Source organism: Orcinus orca, chromosome 3 (genome assembly GCF_937001465.1).
Source record: "Orcinus orca chromosome 3, mOrcOrc1.1, whole genome shotgun sequence".
Classification (NCBI taxonomy): domain Eukaryota; kingdom Metazoa; phylum Chordata; class Mammalia; order Artiodactyla; family Delphinidae; genus Orcinus; species Orcinus orca.
The window spans coordinates 176,713,274-176,734,838 of NC_064561.1; the positions used below are offsets into that span (position 1 = coordinate 176,713,274).

At 47.9% G+C, this 21,565-nt stretch overlaps 1 long non-coding RNA gene across 1 annotated transcript in view; it reads left to right on the top strand.

Annotated features, from left to right (window-relative positions):
* LOC117203061 (uncharacterized) overlaps positions 1-6,179 on the top strand; it is a 55,603-nt gene extending 49,424 nt beyond the window's left edge. The window contains exon 4 of the long non-coding RNA XR_007476580.1: positions 4,690-6,179. This is a non-coding gene — a long non-coding RNA (uncharacterized LOC117203061). The remainder of the gene's footprint in view (positions 1-4,689) is intronic.
* Positions 6,180-21,565: the final 15,386 nt, after the last annotated feature.

Genomic DNA, 21,565 nt, shown 5'->3' on the forward strand with positions numbered 1-21,565 from the left:
GGGAACTAAGATCCCGCAAGCTGCGTGGCATGGCCAAAAAATTCAGTAAATAAATAAAATTAGGGAAGCAGTCTTGACAATCTCATTTTATTGTAAAGGAAAATATTTGGTTTTAAGATAACAAAGCATTTAATTTTAAGGTCTTACTTTCGTGATTCTAATCCATGGTTTCTCGTAGTACAAATCTAAACTATTCGCTTGTTGATTAAACAAACATCGTGCCGTGTGGACCACGTAAGTGCCGTGCAGACATGTAAGTTACATGTGGTGGAATCTTTGAGAGTGTAGACTCCAGGCTCAGGGCTGGGTTCAAAGGCTTGTATAATGTCCCAGGGTGGAGGACTAGATGGACCCAGAGGTATTCAGCAGGCCTTTGCACAGTGCCTGGAGCAGAGAAGAGGCTCAGCTGATGTGGACTGTCCTCACTAGTACCACCGAAAGGAGGACTCGGGGCTCACGGAGCGAGCAGGAGACAGGGATGCAGCAACTAACTGCCTTCTGTAGTGAATGGATGTGTGCGATCATATTGGAAGCGGTGAGTCTGGAAAGGCGGGATGTGGCCCGACCCTGGGCAGCCTTGGGACAGCGTTTGGGCTCCATTCTTTGGTACTAGGGAGCATGGAAGGTTCTTGAGGCTGGAATGATAGGGTAGGATTTAGGGAGTGATTTGATGGAGACACAACAGAGACCTTGTCTGGAGGAGGGGAACAAAGAGAAAGGAGACAAGAGCGGGACTAATGCTCCCCGTGCCTGTCAGGCACACCCAGGTAGGGGCACCTGGGGGCCTTTGGCACATCAGGCCACCAGGCTGTTCCCACCACATGGGAGGCCACGTAGCTCACAGGGCCTGACTCCCTGCTCACCAAGTGACCGCTCATAGGTCTTCTCTCCAGGTTACTCACAGACAGAGAACGCAATGGCTATACTAAACAGGGGCTTTAGGCCACTCAACAGTTATATGTCACTCTGTGAACTGGTAAGTCTGGGTGTAGTTGAACATGGCATTGCTTCGTTAGTGTGAGTCAGCATCCCAGCCCTGCACCCTCTGACACTGCACAGACCTGGGCTGCCCAGCTGGAGGCCAGCCCCAGACCGCAGAGAATTCACCAAGGTAAATGCCACCCACGGGCTTTCCTGGGGGCCCAGCTGCACATGGTGAGTTACTGTGTGAACTACTGGAGTCATCCCTGTGTCTCTGACTTTTCTCCTGAATTCTAGACCCACGTTTCCATTTGCCCTTTAGGGGTCCATCTTGTGGATGCATCTTCAGTTGAACTCGTCCCACCCACACCTGACTTGATAAGACCAACCCCTGGCCCTTCCTCCCCACGTGTGACAGCCCCCAGCACCTCCTCCCTTCACTTATGACCCTGCTCTGTGACCTGGCAGAAAGTCCAGTTCCTCCAAGGCCTGTGACCCCTGATGCTTTCTCCTGGGTTCAGCCCTTGCCAACAGCACTTGACTTTCATAGACTTTATCTCTAGGTGTTCCTTAAGGTCTTTAAACCAGTCTCCCCCTTTGGGGGGAAGGGTCTCAACTTTGGCTTCCTTTGGCAAGACCACTGCCCCATTCTTGTGTCCTCCTCACCCCTCCCTTGGGACCCATGCAAATTCCACACCTGCAAATTGCCTCAGTTTGACCTTTGGACCTCTCCATGTGGATAGACAAAAGTCATGGCCAAAGTCAAAATTATTGACCCCTCAAATCTGTGTTTTCTTTGACGTTCTTGAAGTTTTAAAAATGGCGTTAGCTTTTGTCTGTTTACTCAAGGTAGAAACTTGTCCCTCTCTTCTTTTTGGACACCAAGCCCGAGGTGAATCCTCTTCTTAAATATCACTCACAGCCCCGGATCTCTGTCCATCAGTTCCACTCAGAACTTGGGTTGGTGCCCAAGTACAGGGATGGCCTTTAGCTGGTCTCCCTGCCTCTGTTCTTCCTCTTTTCTAACGCCATCACAGTCATGCTCCACACTGCTGCTCTACAGAATACTTATCATCTCTTTTTCCTACACAAGGAAACAATAGCAGCAGCAAGCAAGCAACCAACAAAACACGTAAAACCTCCTTGGTGGCCCTCAGTTGCCGGCAGGGTGAACTGGATTCACAGTAAGGGATGTTCATCACTTGGCCCTGACTTTCCAACCCCTTCCCCTGTGTTACAATTCTGCCACACCACCTGCCACTGTGCCTCTGTTTCCTGAGAAAGCTGTGCATTTGTGAGTTTGTTTTGTTTTTAAACGTACCTTTGTGCTTTGACACTTGCTGGGGATGCCACTTCTCACACCCCGTCCCTTCATTTGCTTGTTGAACTCATGTTCACCAAGGCTTTGTTCAAAGGGGCCCTGGCAGACGTTCTTTTCTCTCTGTCTTCACGGTGACAGGAAGGCAGTGATACTCACATTGTGTTGCGCTTGCTTGCCTCCCAGGTGGCCTAAGTAGCCTCTGAGCTGCTGGAGGGTAGGTCCTGTGCATTCCTGTATTTGCACAGGTGCTCAGTGCTGTGCATGGCCCCAGTGGTCATTGAGCAAGGAGGGGGGATGGAGGAAGGGACAGTGGCAAGGCTTGGGAAATGGAATGGGTGGCAGTATGCCATGGATGGGGGGGTAGGCATTAAGAAATGTAGAGAACAGCCCGGATCCATGAGCTGTAACAGCTCAAAACTTTGTGATTGACTTTTATGTGCCATAGAACCTTGCCCTGTTGGCAACAATTTTGGGAAAAGCCTCAGCCCTAATGCTTTAAGTACATTGCTGTAATTTGGCTCTTCATAAAATGGCCTTTAAATTGTGTTTTGAGGCTGGGAAGTGCACATTAATGACGTGCTTAACTGTACAGCCGCAGCGATACAGGAATCTAGGCCTATCTGTATGCAAATGTAATGCTTCAAGTTCATTATTGCTATTAGGAAATGGAAATACAGCCAGAGCAGAAATAACAGTATATTTCCCTCTGCCTATGTTGTGTTTTTGTCAATGGGGCTTCTGAAGGACTATGCATTTACTAACCCATTAAAATGAGCGATTTTATATCCTAATGTAACATTAAAGGAATTTAAGGATCTGCCTAGGAGATATACTTGTTTAAACCTATATTAATGTCTCTATTGGTTCTGTTGGCTAGGTTAGTGATATATTATTGGAGAAGAAAATGTCCCGGGTTGCGTGTATACTTTCTAAATCTCAATGTATTTATTTTCTGACAAGGTGTAGAGCTGATTTTCTTCTCTTCTGTCCAAAGTATAAGACGTAGGGACAACATAACTGTTCTTAAATGCAAACCATACTATCAATCCTTTATTATTATTATTGTTAAAAATCTCCTTCCTATTATCACATTCTCCAGTTTCCTCTGATGTACTCTTGGCTTCTCCCAGCTCTCATCTGTGAGCCCATTAGTTCCTTTTCCTTAGGCCCATCAAGAAGTGTCTACTGTGGTGTTTACCAGGGCCTCCCATAGGTTGTGTGGGATCCTGGGCAAATATTCTTTCGTGGGGCCTCTGGCCATATTAACAATTTGACTGAAACATGTTAAAAATGCTTGGGCCCATTGAGGTGTATTGATTTATCAGCGAAGATTTGGAATCACGGTAGAGAAGAGATACTTACGTACTTACTTATTCTCCAACCAGTGCATGTGAAGGTGCTTCCTCCTCTTCAGGCACCCTCTCTTCCTGTTCAAGTCTAGGCACCATCTCTTCGTTGTGTTTATGGCCAAAGGCATCAGTCCCTGATTATTCCACATCCTTCACCTTGTGGTCACTCACAACACATGGCTCTTTGGAACCTGCTTGTGTTGAAACAGTACAGCTCATCTTGCCTGTGCAGCTCCCCGGACCACTTACTGAGGGCTAGTTACACTATATTATTCACGATGTACATCGTCCCTCGAGCTGTCCAGGAACACTAGCTTCCAGGGACAACCTCTAGGGTGTTACTGTGCTTTGTCAGTGATGATTACAAATGCAACCCTGCCCCAGAGAATGCAGTAACACTTGGATGACAACTTCTTTGTGGTCATGTTAAATATACTAATTTTATAGCATAAAGGTAGAACAGCACATCTTCCAACTGCGTCTTTTAACTCTTTAGATGCTCATCACTGCGTTCTTAGGATGTGCTCTCTCTCAGTGTTGATCACAGCTTTACACTCCACAACCCAGGGGTAGGGCGGGGTGAGAAGATTGGTCCATTGGTTCAGGGAGTATTCCTCCCTCATCCTGTACCTAGGGAAGTACAGCCATAAAGGAGTCCCACTAGATTTACTGTTATTTCTGTAAAAATGTCAACCTGAAGGTTTGCAGACAGTCTCTTGAGTTATCCCAGAGACAATGCACGAGGTATTCTCAGATAACCAGGAAGCCTGACAAATCCTGAATTATCCAAGAGCTGAAGAGTTTGTAAAAATAGCATTCTGTATGTCCCGGCCATTGTGTGTGTGTGTGCACGTGAACTCTTATAAGTGCTCAGTGGTTCTCATAATTTTCTGCACCCATTTGTGAAGTGTGCCTTGATGTTGATTTTATTTTTCCTTTGTGAAAAAGTATAATAATAGACATAAAAATTTTCGAAAGGATGTTGATGGTGAGGGAGGCTGTGTGTGGGGGGCAGGGAGTATGTGGGAATGCTCTGTACTTTTAGCTCAATTTTGCTGTGAACCTAAAACTGCTAAAACAACACACCCTGTTTAACAGGAAAAAAACATCAAATAAAAAAGGCTGGCCTGGAAGAGTGTGATGTCACCATGTTGATTGGAGCTGGAAGAGGATGTCTCCAAAGCCCCACGGTGTTGTGAGGCAATGGTCGGGGAAGTCTTAAGAGGAGATGGGTGCAGCCGCCTCAGGACCGCCTGCCATGTGGCGTGGAGACTGCAGAAGAGTTGGGGTGACCCCCCACACCCCGCCTGCCAGGGTAAAGGACACCTGCTAGCACCCCAGCTGTCCCTGGGTGCTGGGGACCAGAGGCAGCACTGTGGGTGGAACACAGGTGCACAAGAGCCAATCCACAGACCCGCACACTTGGCTCAGGTCCACGGGTCAGCAGTGGCTTTTCAGGAGCTCAGAACCCTGAAATTGTCCTGTGTCTGACATGAGTGAGAATCTCCAAAATCAGCATGTCAGCACCATTCTGGCAGCCTGGTGTCACACAGACCTTTGAAACCAATATGACACTGCCATCGGTTGGAGTCATCCACTGGCCAGGCTGCCCTTCCAAAACCAGAGCCCAGCCAGGGCTCAAGACAGCCCCACAGGCATGCGTCTGATTGCTCCTTGGGGCATCTGGTTGACCCATTTCCGGACCATGGGGTCTGGAAATTAGACATGTTTACCCTCTGGGGGTGCAAGAAGCCTGTGCTTCACTCCCCATATCTTTTCTCCACCAGCAGTTAAAATATGAGGGGCCAATACCAGCAGCATTAGGTCCTTCCTGAGATCCCCTCACACCTTTGGACTCCAATTTGCTGACTGGCCTGGCCACTGCTGCTCATCTGGTCTCACCATCAACACTCAGAGCTGCTCTGTACAGTTGTGCAGGTTGTGCATTGCACAGTGGTGCCCGTATCCAGGGGGCACCACTGACATCACAGAGGGTGCAGCTTTGTATATTTTACTACAGTAGATGGCAGTAAACTGTCTTGTTCTAACAAAGATTGGTATAGTATGATGATTTTTTGATAAATGGAAGTCTTGAAGAAGGGGGTGCCTTTTAAGAATTTGCAGGAAATCACCAATATGGGCTAGCAGTGCCTTGGGCTACACCTGTCCACTCCCTCAGCTGACCAAGCTGTGCAGGCACCTTCGTTTTCCCCTGGTTAACTTCATTCATTTGTTCATTCATTCATACATTCATTTACTCATTGAGAATGACTCAATGCTAACTGTGTGCCGAAACCCTGAGAATTTTGAACATTTTGTAAATAGTTTCAGTACGTGTGGGGAGGTGGCCCAGGCCCCCTTGGGTGTGTCTGGTGCTGACCAGCGGGCTGTGAACAGGAAGTGCCGCTCCGGGCCACGCAGTTGAGAGGTGGGTGCCGCTCCCGCCCCACTTCCCATCTGGGGCAGATGCCCGAGACTCCGAGGCCTGGGGGAGGCCCAGCTGCAGGGCTTGGCCTGCGGTCCACCCCCTCCATGGTGGTTGTGAGGAGTAAAGGGCACGACACACACACAGTGCGGGGAACAAAGGCCCTCAGTGATGCCGGGGCTGGGGTGTTCTCAGTGGTTACAGGTGTGGGCTCCGGACCAGGCTGCTTGGACCTGAATCCTGGGTCTGCCCCTTCTGTGCTCCCTTGGGGATGTGATTTACTCATTTATTAAATGGGACAACAGTCCCTAGGTCATAAACCTGTTGGGAGGATGATATTCAATTGAGAACCGCCTGGCACAAACACTGGGTGTCGTGGGCTGAATGGTGGCCTCCCCGAAAGGTAAAGATAATCCAGGTTGTAACTCCAGGGACCAGTGACCGTGACCGAACCCCGGGGTTATTTGGAAAAAGGGTCATGACACATGTCATTAAGTTGCAGATCTTGAGACAAGATCATCCGGATATGCGGATAGTCCCTAAGTCCAGTGACAGATGCCCCTGAAAAAGGCAGAACAGGAAAAGGTAGATGCATAGGGAAGAAAGCCGTGAGGAGACAGAGGCTGGAGTGACGTAGCCAGAAGCCAAGGAACGCCGGCAGCCCTGAGAGGCTGGCGGAGGCTGGAAGAGACAAGGAAGGATCCTCTCCTAGGGCCTCTGGAGGGAGCCTGGCCCTGGAGGCACCTTGATTTCAGACTTCCAGCTTTCAGGACTGTGAGAGAATCCATTCCTGTGCTTTTAAGCCACCCAGTTTGTGGTAATTAGTTAGAGCAGCCCTAGGAGACTAATATCCTCAGTGAATATCATCTCATCGTTATTACCGATGTAATTTTCTCATGGAAAATAAGAAAAGAGAAGGTGAGTGAGTAGCCATAGATGTGAGCAGACCAGCGGCGTTGAGAAGGATGGATGGACGGTGTCCCCTGAAATGGCCTAGGGCGGGGTCGGCAAACATTTCTCTGTAAAAGGCCAGATAGGCAGAGCTCATCTCAATTACTCAGCTCTGCTTCCCGAGCATGAGAGCAGCCACAGAGAGCACGTAGATGATCAGATGATTTGGCCGGCCTGGGGGTCATGTGCTCACCCCTGGTCTGGGGCAGCATCGCTCCAGGGTGCTCTGTGGATCGTGTCAGACACAACTATGTGTTACCCTCTGCAGTGAGATGAGGGTCGATGGAGGGTGTTTACAAACTTCCATGGCAATTTCATAGAGTAATTTTATGTCTATGGAGGCTAATTATGAAAAATTTAGGTGCATATTTTGTATGTCTTTCTCTTCCTTCCACTTTTCTAGGAACTTCTTACTGTTAATTTTACACAAGTGTCCCTGGGCGGCAGAATCGAAATAAAAACGTGGCCTTTGCCCACAGAGGGTTTGAGAGACTTTGGTCTGGGCAAGACACCCTCCTACGTAAGAAGGCGCTGCTTACCATAGGGAGCCTCAGAAAGTGAGGGGCCTGGGGAGACCCAGCCCTTTGGGTGGCCCAGGAGTGGAAGGGTCTCCAGCTTGGGGACCTGAGGTGGCTGAGTCTGGAAAGGACCTAGAGGCCTCATCCACGGACCCTGGCCAAGCCAAGGGTTGCGTCACATCAAGCGGTGTATTGCTGGACTGAATCCACCTTGCAAAGCAGGGCAGAAGGCTGACAGCTGGCCAGCCCAGGGCACCCTGGACTCGAGGAGGGACTGGCTTTGTATGTGGGAGTCTTGAGTTCCCTTCCCACTACAGTTGACCCCTTCCAGCCCTTTCCCACCCCATGTGAGGCTCTGGAAAACCCTGGCTGCCTCATGCCATGACGGCCACCTTGGTGACGGTGGCTCCCCCAGGGCAGGGCGGAGCCTGCTTCCCCATCCTTGAGGCTGGGTCCCTGCTCTCTACTGGGCTCACAGCAGGTGCTCAGTGAACGTGGACTGAAGGGCCACTGGACACACTGATCTCCCTCCCAGTGGCGTGCCCGCCGCCTGTGTTAGGGTATCAGGTCCTGTGAGCGTGGAGGATGTGCTGAGAACGGTGAGACTGGGGGAGGGGGATGGCAGAACCCGGCAGATCTGCCATTGAGAGGAGGGAGGTTTCTGGAAGTGCCACACATCCGTCCTCTTGGTCTGCATGGACATGGGGCCGGAGGGGTCCCTCAGAGAAGAGACGGGATGCAGGGCCAGCTGGAGAGGGAGTGCAGGAGGGCAGGGAGTAGCCTTCCCACACGGCCGAGGGGCAGGAAGGCAGTGCCGCCCGCTCACCTGGAGGACCCGGGAGAGAGGCTTAGCTGAGCTGAAGGGTAGCACTGACACTCAGAGTTCGCGGGGGAAAGCACCCGCAAAGCGATGTTCGCAAAGAAACGGACCTGAGCAATGCTAGACTTTTAAGCGTCATGAAACCTGGAGGGAAGAAGACAGCCAACCAGTCCTGCTGGCTCTGGGGGCGATGGGTGATGCTTCCGCCCTTGATGATTCTCTGCAGTGAATCAGCCCACCCAGCTGTCTGGGCGCCTCTCCATAGAGTTCCTCCCCAAACTTCCCCAAGGTCCCCGCCCCCCCCCCCAGGGCCTTTTGAGAAAAAGTCAGTGCAGGTGTCACGAAGCCTGAAGCCTGGGAAGAGGCGGGATGAGGGCCAGCAGGAAGGGAAGCCCGAGGGCAAGGATTGAGTCCTGGAGACTGCAGTCCAGGACTGCAGGACACAGTCGTAGGGGGTTTGTGACTTCAAATAAAACTAGGACTGGGTTTCAGGTTGGGGGCTGGGAGACGGCTCAGTGTGGACACTCAGAGCGAAACAGAACATGATGTCAGAGAAGTCTTGTCTTTTGGAACCATCCACCCTTCCATGCGTGATGTTTCAGTGTCTTTGCCATTTACCTCGGTCCTCAGGGAGGCTTTAGGTCGTGTAGCAAGACCTCACATTTCAGTGACTGAGCCCCGTGGAAGCTGCTTTCTTGTAAAAGTCCAGTGAGGGTGTCCTGGCTGCTGAGCAAGGTCCACGTGGCGATTCAGGAGCCCAGGCTCCTCCCTTCGTGGGGTCCAAGGGCTCGGCTGCATTTGCATCCAGACGGGGGACGGGAGGGCAAAAGGAATGAGAAGGGCCTCTTAGCTCCCGCATGGCTGGCCAGAACGAGGCCCCTTGCCCTCCCCAGGGTCCCCAGGGCCCTGGGGGAGTGATCTCCTGGAGAAGGTGCTAGGGACCTGCCAGCACCTGTGTTTACTGTCCCACCAGTACCGCACACGGTGAGGCTGGGGGTGGGAGAAGCCCTTCCTCGGAAGAAGACCTGAGTTCTGTTAGAAAGGGGATGAATGCTTAGTTGGTTCCAATGACACGTGTCCCTTCCAGGGTCCCTGGACGTGAGTCCCGGTGGAAGGAGGTAGATGATAAGTTCCTGGGCATGGAAGGGCATGGCTTCCCTGGATAGGCAGAGCCAGAGGGCTACTCGGGGCAGCAGGTGACCACACCTGGGGCCTGACTGCCTGGCTGGGGTTAGGGGAGGAGAGGGTGTGGACATGTAGAAGGAATAGGAGACCCCAGAGACAGCCTCACCTCCCACAGAGGTTTGGAGGACATGCGGGAAGGACCTAGTGCCCTGGAGGGAGCAGCGGCTTTAGCTCCCAGCTCCTTGAAGGTGGAGGTGGCTAGAAGCCCTTACCTGGCTCCCCTTCTGTCCCTTGCTGACAATTTCCGGGGTGAGATGGACAGTCCATGGCAAGAAGCACTTGCTCTGCTCCCCGTGGTCTGATGACACAGGTGGGCTGCCCCTTGGTCTCACAGCTCTCACAGCCGGAGATACTGATCCTGAGAAAGGTCCTGCCCAGGCTGTTCACGGAGCTGGGGTGACAGGTGGGGACCAGAGTTCTCCCAGGCCCCGTCCTCTCCCCGGGGCCCTTCTCATCCCTGGCAGAGACACCTGGCCTCTGTGTGCGGGCTGTTAGGTTCCTACCCAGCACTTCCTGTGGCCAGTGTGTCTAATCACCTCACCAATATTTCCTCCTGGCAGTTCTGAATTTGTGGATGCCCGGTCACCTGTTTACAGACGTGGAAACTGGTTCATAGAGTGAGTTAAACCCCAGACCTGAGGATACGTTCTGGGAAAGTACGGGGCGAGGATGTCTTTCCATCTGGTTTATGACTTCCCTCGCTGAGCGGTGCTGCCCTTGGCCTTGCCGAGATTTTATACCTGGCTCTCGTTCTGGGTCCGACGGAAGCCCCCTCTGGAGTCGTAGGAGAGAGGAAGCCAGTCCCGCTTTCTATGTGAGCCGGATCTTTTCTCTTGCCTGAATACAACAGTCATAAGTAAGACTCCAGTAAATAAATAGTTCAGTTCTCATCGAAATTGCCTATGCTGGAATTTGTGCCTTTAAAAGAAACATGAATGATGACTGGGACAGAGCATTCTTTTACTTGAACCCAGAGGATTGTAACACAGATAGTAGAAATGTGAGAAGCCTCAGCTAAGTGTACTCTCTGGGGTATAAGTTCCTTTTCTCTCTAATGCCTCTGCCTTACCTGGAGGTTCTCTTGGCTGCGCTTTCTTCTTTTACTTCTGTCTCTTGATTCACTGTGTTCCTTCTTTTCTGGGATTTTACTAGCTCAGCAGCTGCAGCTCAATTGAGCCAAGAATGTTTGCTCTGGGTGGTGAAGAGGTGCACTCACTCTGCCCCCATGGTCCTGCTCTCCCTGGCACACTGGTGCCCTTATGTAACTCTGTCCTTTTCAGAATCAACTCTGCCGGAGCTTGGTTAAAAAAAAGTCAGTGAATGACAAATGACGGGGTTTGTTCACCTTTCATTAGCTGCCCTTAAAACGGAGCCCCTTTCCCAAGTAACTCTCAAAGTGTGTGCTTTGGCTGTGTCTACAGGATGCTTTGAAACCCATTATTTCTCAACTAAAGAACAGTGTGACCGGATGCATTTTAAAATAGCGAGTGCACTTGAAATATCGAGCCAGAGGTTTCTTTGCTGGGAGCGTGGAAATATTGGTGGAGTTCTGGCAAAGTGGAAAAGTAACTGGTCACTCACACAGTTCTCAGAGCTTGTGCTTGAAAGAAGTGTGACCTGTGCACTTTGGGGGCAGTTATGGCATTCTTCATAGAATCTAAACTTACCGCAGAAGTTGTAATTGAACTTGGAAACAGCTGAGGCTAAGGTTTCAGGTGTGCAGAGGGGTAAAGAGAAGTCACATTTGGGAGCATAGGGTCAAAAGGAGCCTAGAGAAAGCAGGGTGAAGGGAAAAAATATGTTGTAATGGCAGAGATAAGCCCACATTTATCAGCTGTGATGATATAAAGGTGAAATAAAAATCAGGCTGAAACAAAATGACTCTGAAAGTTTTAGAATTAACTAAAAAGAAAATGTAGCAATATTCATACAGATAAATTAGAACTTGAAATGAGAAGTTTAAGAAGGACAGAGACAGATATTTCATATTAATAAAAGTGAAAATGCATCAAGGAGATACAATAGTTTTGACATTGTTTATACCTAAGACCACATCTTTGAAATATTTACAGCTAAATTTCTTTGAATTGTAAGGAGAAATTGACCAACTTAGAACTGAAGAGAGTTTAACACAGCCCTGTTGCACTGGGCTGAATTGTGGCCCTAAGATATGTTTACATACTAATCCCTAGAACCTCTAAATACTACCTTGCTTGTAAAGAGTCTTTGCAAATGTAATTACTTAAGAATCTTGAGATGAGATCATCCTGGATTACCCAGGTGGGCTCTAACTGCCATCACAAGTGTCCTTATAAGAGAGAAGCAGAGGGCAATTAGACACACACAGAGGAGGAGACTTATGAAGATGGAGGGAGAGATTGGAGTGAGGTGGCCTCCAGTCAAGGAGTGTGGGCAGCCCCCAAAAGCTAGAAGAGGCAGACAATGGATTATCTCTTAGGGTCTCAGGAGGGAGCACGGCCCTGCTGACACCTTGATTTCAGACTTCTGGTCTCCAGCACTGTGAGAAAATAAATTTCTGTTGTTTTTAGGCCACTAAGTTTGTAGCAATTTGTTATGGCAGCCACAGGAAACAAATAACAATTCTCAAAAATGGATCGATCAAGTAAAAGAATAATTAATAAGACTATCAAGGATTTGAAAAAATTAACTCTGCACCCAACTGAGTGTGCTCATTTAAAAAATATACAGGAAAAGTTATTAATATTAACCATGTCCTAGGCTACAAAGAAAATGTGCAATTTCCCAAGATTGAAGTCACCAGTCCTTATTCTTTGGAGGCGGTGCAATGAAAACAGCAACCACCAGCAAAAAGATAGACAGAATATCCCCTGCATGCATTGGGAGATTAAAAAAATACCTTCTAAAAAATTCATGTTTTAACAAGAAAATCAAAATGGAAGTTATACTACTTAAAACCAAATGACTCTAAAAGTTGTACATATAAAGTTGTGAGATGAAGCCACAGTATTACTCAAAGGATAATTTAGAGCCAGAAATGTGTTTATTAGAAAACAAGAAAGAAATGAGCTAAGTTTTCTTAGCTGTAAAAAAAAAAAAACTTAAAAAAAGGACAACAAAACAAACCTGAAGAAAGTGGAAGGAAGGAAATAATAAAGATTAGAGCAGAAAATAATGAAATAGAAAGCCAGAAAGTCCAGTAGAGTTAATCAACAAAACCAAAAGCAAGTTCTTTAAAGTGACAAATAAAATTGGCAAGCTTTGTGCAGGTATTGGGTCGGCCAAAAAGTTCATTCAGGAAACCCCAAATGAACTTTTGGGCCAACCCAATATAATCAATAAAAAAAAGAAAGCATAAATAAATATCATGAGGAAACAAAAAAGGATCCATAGCTGTAGCTATATTTGACCTTTAAAAATTTTTAAAGAATTAAATATCTTTATACTAATATATTAAGAAAGTAGCTGATATTGAAACGTTCCTAAGATACAAATAATCAAGATAGACCCAAGAACAAGTAGAGAAACAATCATAAAGTCAATGGAAATGATAGACAAAGATCAATAAGCAAACGCCACCAACGCCATACAGTTTAATAGATGAGTTCTACCAAATAGTCAAAAGATAACTTAGATTTGGGGAAACTATTCTAGAGTGTAGAAAAAGATGGAATGCTAACCAACCCATTTTATGAAGTTAGTAGAAAACACATTATCAAAACCACACAAGGAAAGAATAAAAAAACTCCAAAGGCTCATTATGAATGTGCATGCAAGAACCAAAAAAAAATATTAGCAAATTGTATTTTAGTTTATTAATAGGGTAGTACATCTTGAGCCAGTTAGGGTTGCTTCAACAAAGAATATTTATCAGTGTGGTTAACTGCCTGAAATTAAATGAAAAAAAAAAAAAAACAACCCAAACCTCCATGGTTTTCATAATAGATGCTAACCTCCCTCTCCCAACCCACAATAGATGTTCATTCACCACATAAACATGGAGAAAATGGAATAGAAGGAAGCCCCTTGAACGAATAAAGAATATATACCTGGGCTTCCCTGGTGGCGCAGTGGCTGAGATTGTGCCTGCCGATGCAGGGGACACTGGTTCGTGCCCCGGTCTGGGAAGATCCCACATGCCGCGGAGCGGCTGGGCCCGTGAGCCATGGCCGCTGAGCCTGCGTGTCCGGAGCCTGTGCTCCGCAACGGGAGAGGCCACAACAGTGAGAGGCCCGCGTACCGGAAAAAAAAAAAAAAAAAAAAAAGAATGTATACCAGAAAACCATAGGGGCCTACTTATTTAATGATGTAACAAAATTGAAGTCTAGTCACTGCTCCTATATTATACATCTTAGCCACATTTCAAGGAAAGAAATAAAAAATTTAAAGGAAGAAATAAAACTGTGATTATGTTCAGATGTTTTAGATGTTCAGTTTGAAAAACCAAAGGAATCACCTGATGAATGACTAGAACCAATAAATTAGTTTAACAGGAGTGCTGAATGTAAGTTGAACATAGAAAGATCTTTAATTTTTCTTTAGCTACCAATAACTAATTAGAGATTGCAATAGAAAAAAAAACAATCCCCTTCATAATAGCAACAAAATCTTTTAGGTACCTGAGAGCAGACCTGTGGCCACCATGCCAGGAGCATAGCCACTCTCTTTTCTTCTTTACTAAAAGACCCTGAAATTTTGTTTGTGTTGGCAATATACTCACCTAAAAATACATGATCTCCCAGCATCCTTTGCAGCTACGGTTGGCCATGTGATGAAGGTCACATGCTTCAGGAAACATAGGCAGAATTCCATGGGAGGGCATTCCTCACCAGATAAGAAGAAAACGCCACCTTCTTCCTGCCTAGGATACAGACAAGATGCCAGGAGGTATAGCAGTCTTCTTGTGATCACAGCGTGAAAGCTTCCTGCTGGGGATGGTGGAAGAAACGACTAGAAGATGCTCTGTTCCCAGATGATCTCTGGCCCTGGACTGCCTTACCTTGGGCTTCTTGGAGACAGGGGAAAAGGAGGAAGGGGAGGCAAGGGGAGGGGAGAGAGGGAGGAAGAGGGAGGAAGGGAGGGAGAACCTTACTTGTTACAGTCACTGCTGTTTAGATTTTCTCTAGCTCACAAGTGAACACATCTTTAACTGATGCAAAACCTAACAAAGAAATGTTAAAACCTAAATGAAGAAATCTATAAAATTTCATAGTAGAGTATAAAAGATAGCCTAAATGAAAGGAGAGCTGTACTATTGGGTTGGCCAAAAAGTTCATTCGGGGCTCTCTTCCTGGCTTGTAGATGGCCACCTTCCTGCTGTGTCCTCACATGGCTATTCTCAGTGTGTGCGTGGGGAGGGAGAGAGAGAATGAGCTCTCTGGAGTTTTCTCTTATAAGGACATGAATCCTTTTGGGTCAGGACCCCACCCTTATGACCTCATTTAACCTTAATTACTTGCTCAGAGAGCCTATATTCAAATACAGCCACACTGGGAGTTAGGGCTTCAACATATGAATCCTGGGGGGACACATACACTCAGTTTCTAACCACAGACCTTTTTGGCATCCTCGTCAGCACAGAATGACAGCCAAGTGGCCGAGTACTGTTTAATTTGTCATGATACTGTTGGGAATCACAGAACAGGTAGGTAGGAGTTTGGAAATTGGCTACTTCACCATCCTAAGAACAGACAAACTCCCATGGGCCACCCTATGCTTTGAGAACAAGAGCTTCCCCAGGCTATGTCTTCACAGTGAAGACTGCTGCTTTCTGACCATGTCCCCTCCTGCTGTGCCAGAGGGCTCTGAGGGTCCCTCTGGTGCTGGGAGTCCCCAGGGCTGGTCTCATGGGTCCTCATGAAGTGATCCCATCATCTTCCCTGTGGCCCGCTCCCCCTGTCCTGCTGGAGCCCCCGGAGCTGCCGACTTCATGCACTGACCATGTGGAGGGTCCTCAGGGCTGATGCTGCTGCAGCATCACCACCCCTTAGGCACTGCCACCCCCGGGGGCCTCACTGCCATGCAAATGCCAGAGCTCTTTGGGTGCCCACAAGGCTCCGCGCTCCTGAGGTCCCAGGTTGGGAGAAAGCCTCTCTCCCCTGCATCCCCTTGGTCACAGGGAGCAGGGCCATGGTGCTTCTGCTTCTGTGTCCCCCACAGGTTTTAATAGCAGAGCTCTGTGCTCCCCCCTCAGACCTCTCCTCCATCATGCCTTGGGGATCTGGGACCTGGTGCAATCTGGGATGGGGCTGTTACACTGGGCTGTATCACTGGACCAGGCTTGTCTGCTTGGCCCTCTGGTCCCTAAGGCGGACCACCACACAGGAGTGTCCACCCCAGCACTGGACAGCCTGGACAAGCCTTACTTCCAGAAGGCTGTGGCCTGGGCCTGGTGGCTGCAGAAGGTTTCCTATGACGTGGACCAAAACCTCCCCCAAGGCCAGGTGTGCAGAGCGGGGCCACCTCTAATGTCTGTTCCAGGTCCCCCCTCTGCCATGTGCCAGGTGTGTGATTCCAGTAGGTTTGGGGTCTTCCTCCCCTTTCTCTGGGGCTGTGTGTCAGTTCCAGGGGACATGCATTGTGCTGAGGCACCATGGATGTGTGTGCATGTGTGTGTGTGTTGGGGGGGCACTGGGTGGGGGATAAATTATCAGCCATCTTCCTCCTGGCACCCACTTGAGCATCCTTCCTCTTGCCGAGTCTTCATCGCCAGCTGCTGTGTGTCTAGTTTCACTCTTCTCCCTGCACATGAAGTATCTTTATATCTGTAGGCCATCTGGGCCATGTTGGCACTGTGTCTGGGCCAAAACTGGGCTACACTTAGCCATGTGTCAGGGCGTCCAGCTGTTCCCATCCCCTGCCAGAGACAGTAAGCCTTTGGTACTGGTATGGGTTGGGTTGTGCTCCCAGAGACAAGTTCAAGTCCTAACCCCAGGTACCAGGGAACTTGTTTGGAAACAGGGTCTTTGCAGATGTAAGATGTAATTGAGTTAAGTTGAGGTCATACTGGGATGGGGGGAGGCCTTAATCTGATGACTGGTGTTCTTTTTTGTTTTTTTTGTGGTATGCGGGCCTCTCACTGTTGTGGCCTCTCCTGTTGCGGAGCACAGGCTCCAGACGCGCAGGCTCAGCGGCCATGGCTCACGGGCCCAGCCGCTCCACGGCATGTGGGATCTTCCCGGACTGGGGCACAAACCAGTGTCCCCTGCATAGGCAGGCGGACTCTCAACCACTGCGCCACCAGGGAAGCCCTGATGACTGGTGTTCTTGTAAGAAGGAAATCTGGACACAGATGAAGATGGAGACAGAGATTGAAGTCCTGCATCTGCAAGGTGAGGGGCGTCAAAGAGCACCAACCACCACCAGAAGGCAGAAGAAGCAAGGAACAGACCCTCCTTCAGAGTCTCTAAAAGGAACAAACCCTGCTTAAACACCTAGATTTTGGACATCTGGCCTCTTGAACTGCGGAAGTAAATTTCCCTGTATTTGGGTACCTAGTATGTGGTCTTTTTTACTGAAGCCACAGGGAACTGATACAGGTAGTGTTTGGAGATGTCCCTGCACACAAGACTTTTAGAATCAAGACACTCTGGTTCCAGTTCTGCCCCATCTCTCTGACCCTGACTTGTCCCCTCTGCTCCTCAGAAATGCCACTGCCGTTTCCACTTCAGGGCTTTGCTTAGCTGTTCACCTCTCAGCCTCCCTTCCTCAGGGACCAGTCTCTGACCACCCAGTGCAGCCACTGGACACTTTCCCTACTAATTCTCTGTGTAGCGTTAACATTTTCTTATATATTTCTTTGTTCATTATCTATCTCCTGCATATGACTTGGTGTTTAGAAAAGTTTTCTTGATGTGTAGAAAGTACCTAGCAATGGCTAACCCAATAACGAATAGATACAACGCTTCTGCTTTGAGGTAAGTGTGTTGGTTTCTCCGTGTTGTTGTGACAAAGCACCGCATACTGGGCAGTGAAAACAACAGGTAGTTACTGTCTCACAGTTCTGGAGGCTGGAAGTCAGGAATCAGGGTGTTAGCCGGGCCGTCTCCCTCTGACACTGGGGAGAACACTTCCTGGCCTCTTCCAGCTGCTGGCGGGACCAACAGTCTTTGGTGTCCCTGGCTTGTAGCTCCATCACTTCAATCTCTGCCTCTGTCATCACCTGGCCTTCTTCACATCGTCTTCTCTCTGCCTGTGACATGTCTGTGGTCAAATTTCCACTTTAGATAAGGACCTGGTCATGTTGGACTAGGGCCCACCCTAATGACCTCATCTTAACTTGATCACCTGCAAGGACCCTATTTTCTTTCTTTCTTTCTTTTTAATGGAAAATTTGGCTAAATTTTTTTTTTTAAGATTTAATTAATTAATTATTTTTTTTTGCTGCGTTGGGTCTTTCATGCGGGCTTTCTCTAGTTGCTGCAAGCGGGCCTACTCTTCGTTGAGGGCGTGGGCTTCTCATTGCGGTGGTTTCTCTCGTTGCAGAGCATGGGCTCTAGGTGCACGGGTTTCAGTAGTTGTGGCACGTGGGCTAGGTAGTTGTGGCTGGCGGGCTCTAGAGCGCAGGCTTAGTAGTTGTGGCGCACGGGCTTAGTTGCTCCGCAGTATGTGGAATCTTCTGGACCAGGGCTCAAACCCGGATTATAACCCACTGCACCACCAGGGAAGTCCTGGACCCTATTTTCATATAAGGTCTCATTCACAGGTACAGGGGTTAGGACTTGAATGTATCTCTCTTGGAGGATGCAATTCAACACAGCAGTATGGATTCTTCAGATTATGAGTCACTTCTCTGATTTGGGAAGGATCTGTGTCTTTCCAGCCAGCATGACAATGCTCAGCTGTCATGGCTGCAGCCTGCTCCCTGGTGGGCTGGGGGCTTCAGGGGATTGTGTTCCACTGTCTTCTGCAGCCGGGCTCTGGCTTGTACCGTGGACTGCTCTCCACAGAGCTGTTGAAGACTGAACAGATGGGCCAGTGCTCTGTTGAGGTACCAGGAAACTTCTTGCAAACTGCCCAAGGGACGAGCTCAAAGTCAGGCCCTAGATAAAAGAGTGCTGACTTTTGCCTCATTCTCTGCTACTGAAAGGGTCCCTCGCCCTTGGATAATACTGTCCAAAAGTGAAGGAAGATTGGGTCACTCTGGGGGTAATACTGACAAATTTCCATTATTTATGGGCTGCTGGGACCATGTTCATGGTAGATAATGGATTTTGGTTCAAAAGGGAGTTGCCAATTTACCCTACAGGAATTCAGAAAGTTTTATTAAAAAACACTCAGAGCTAAGGCTAGTCTCTGGGTGTGTGTGGGTGGGGAAGCTTTGGGGGTGGGGAAGGTGGTCCCTGTCACAGAGCAGAAAGAGAAGCATGTAGCCAAAAGGCAAGCAAGCCGCTGGAGGGAAAGTTCTGGAAGGGCTTGCCCCACTTCATGCTGAGGGAAGCCAGGAGGCAGCAGCTCCTGGCGGGCGGGCCTGTCAGTTAGAAGCTGGACACAGCAGAAGCCTGTGTACTTAAAACTCATTTTATTTGACAGAAAATAAGATGCTGAGGGTCGGTGCCAGGCCTGGCTGCTGGTTGCGGACGAGGCCCATTGGGTTGCAGTCCATGGGTTCAACCAGGCCAGAGTTTCTGGCAGGGCTGAGGGACTAGGAGCAGAACCTTCCCTCGGGGACAGAGGAGAGGCGGGCTCTAGGGTGAGGCCTCTGTATGGAACGTTCTGGGAACTAGGATGAGATGGGGGATGGGAGTTTGGTGGTGGATAGACATAGCCCTTAGCATTCAAGGTTTTCAGTCTTAGCAAGAAGCCATTTGAGTTCACAGACTGTTATAGTCTGACAAGCAGAGCAGAGGGATGTGATGGAGAGATGCTGGCCTGGAGTGGAGGACAGATCCAGGAAGGCTTCCTGCAAGAGGGGCCCTCTCCACTGAGTTCGCAGGAGGGCTTCTCAAACATCAGAATGGTGCATTCTGAGTGTTAAGATGGTCACCATGAAGCCAGAATCGTATGCCCATTATTCCTGCTGTAATCATTCTGGCTAGAAGGATCCACTCCACTTTACCGCTGATGTAGATGCTTCTCACATGGTAGGGTTTGAGGATTAAATGAGAAGTCATATAAATATGGTGAGTGAAAGGAGTCAGTCAGAAAATCTCACATATTCTATAATACCATTGTGTTAGGGTTCTCCAGAGGGACAGAACCAATGGGATGTGAGTGTGAGTGTGTGTGTGTGTGTGTGTCTGTACACAGCTGACCCTTGAATAACAAAGGTTTGAACTGTGCAGGTCCACTTATTTGTGCATGTTTTTCAATAGTAAATACCACAGTACTGTATGGCTCTGTGTCCAAGTTTGGCTGAATCCACAGATGCAGAGTGGAAGACATGGAAGAAATGAGTATATACAAAGGGCCGACTATAGGTTATATTTATTATATTTGGATTTTGGACTGTGTAAAGGGTCAGCACCCTTAACCCTTGTATTGTTCAAGGGTCAACTGTATACATATAAATTTATTTATTTCATGGATTTAGTGCACATGATTGTAGCGTCTTGACTAGTCCAAAATTGTCCAGGTAGGCTGGTGAGCCGGGAGAGAGTCGCACTTTGAGTGCAAAGGCAATCTGCTGGGAGAATTCCTTCTTGCTTAAGGAGGTTGGTCTTTTTCCATTAACTGATTGGATGAGTCGCACCCACATTATGGAGAGCGATCCGTTTTATTCAAAGTCTACTGATTTAAATGTTAATCTCATCTAAAAATACCTTTACAGAAACATTTAGAATAATATTTGACCAAATATTTGGGTACCATGACCTACCCAAGCTGACACATAAAATTAACTATCGCAGCCACTTATATGAAATGTCCAGAATTGGCAAATTTTGAGTGGTTGCCATGGGCTGGGGAGAGAAGGGATGTGGAGTGATTGCGAATGGGGTTCTTTTTGGGGTGCTGGCATGTGAACTACAATACTACTGTACAGTGTACAGGCATACCTTGTTTTATAGCACTTTGTTTTATTGAGTTTCACAGGTATTGCTTTTTTTTTTTTTTTTTTTTACAAATTGGAGGTTTGTGGCAACCCTGCATTGTCAGATGATGGTTAGCATTTTTTAGCAACAAAGTATTTTTTAATTAATGTATGTACATTGCTTTTTTAGATGTAATGCTATTGCACACTTAACTGACTACCGTATAGTGTAAACATAACTTTTATATGCATTGGGAAACCAAAAAATGCGTGTGACTCAATTTACGGCGATATTCACTTTATTGCGGTGGTCTGGAACCGATCCTACCATATCTGTGAGGTGTGTCTGTAGTTTTGTAATACTATGCCAGGAAAGTGGAAAGAGCAGTCCTGACATCCAGCAGTGGCTGGGCATTCACAGACAGGCACGTTAATCTGTTGGATGTAGACAATCTCACAGAACACCTACCTCAGATAAGGTTACTCTGAGCCCGTGATAAAGTGAGACCAAGCAAAGCCCCCTCATCAATTTGTCTAAGCACAGATGAAAACCAGATCACTGTGCCACCCACAGAACACCTAACACGCCCCTCCTGGCCAACATGAGTGATCCGTGTTTCACCAGTTACAGCTTCATCTTTGCTCTAGTTGGCTGTCCCCAGGGATAAGATGTACTGAGATACCCCCTCATAGGCTTGCCCCCTCTCTCTGATAGCATCCAATCTAGAGAGAACCCCTCCCTTAGATCCTCATCCAAATCACCAATCACCACTATCTAACACCATCTTACTGACCGCCATCCCCCCCCCAAGTTTCCCATGGTGCAAAGTCTCTCTCCTCACAATGAGTAATAACTGCAACTTGTTCACCAGAAATTCACAAGTGTACTTCTGGTGGCTTTGGCTGGAGGGCATTGACAATACACATAGATAAAATATATGAAATAGAATTTTTAAATGAGCTAAAGTATGTAATATTTAAATAATAACTTATTCCTCTTTATTAATGGTACTGAAATTTTCTATACCATTTCTTTCTGTTCTCTTTAGAGTACATTAAGCACTTTTAATAATAGTAATATAATCAAATATGCATTATTAAAAAATCTTGTTTACTTTACTGTGATA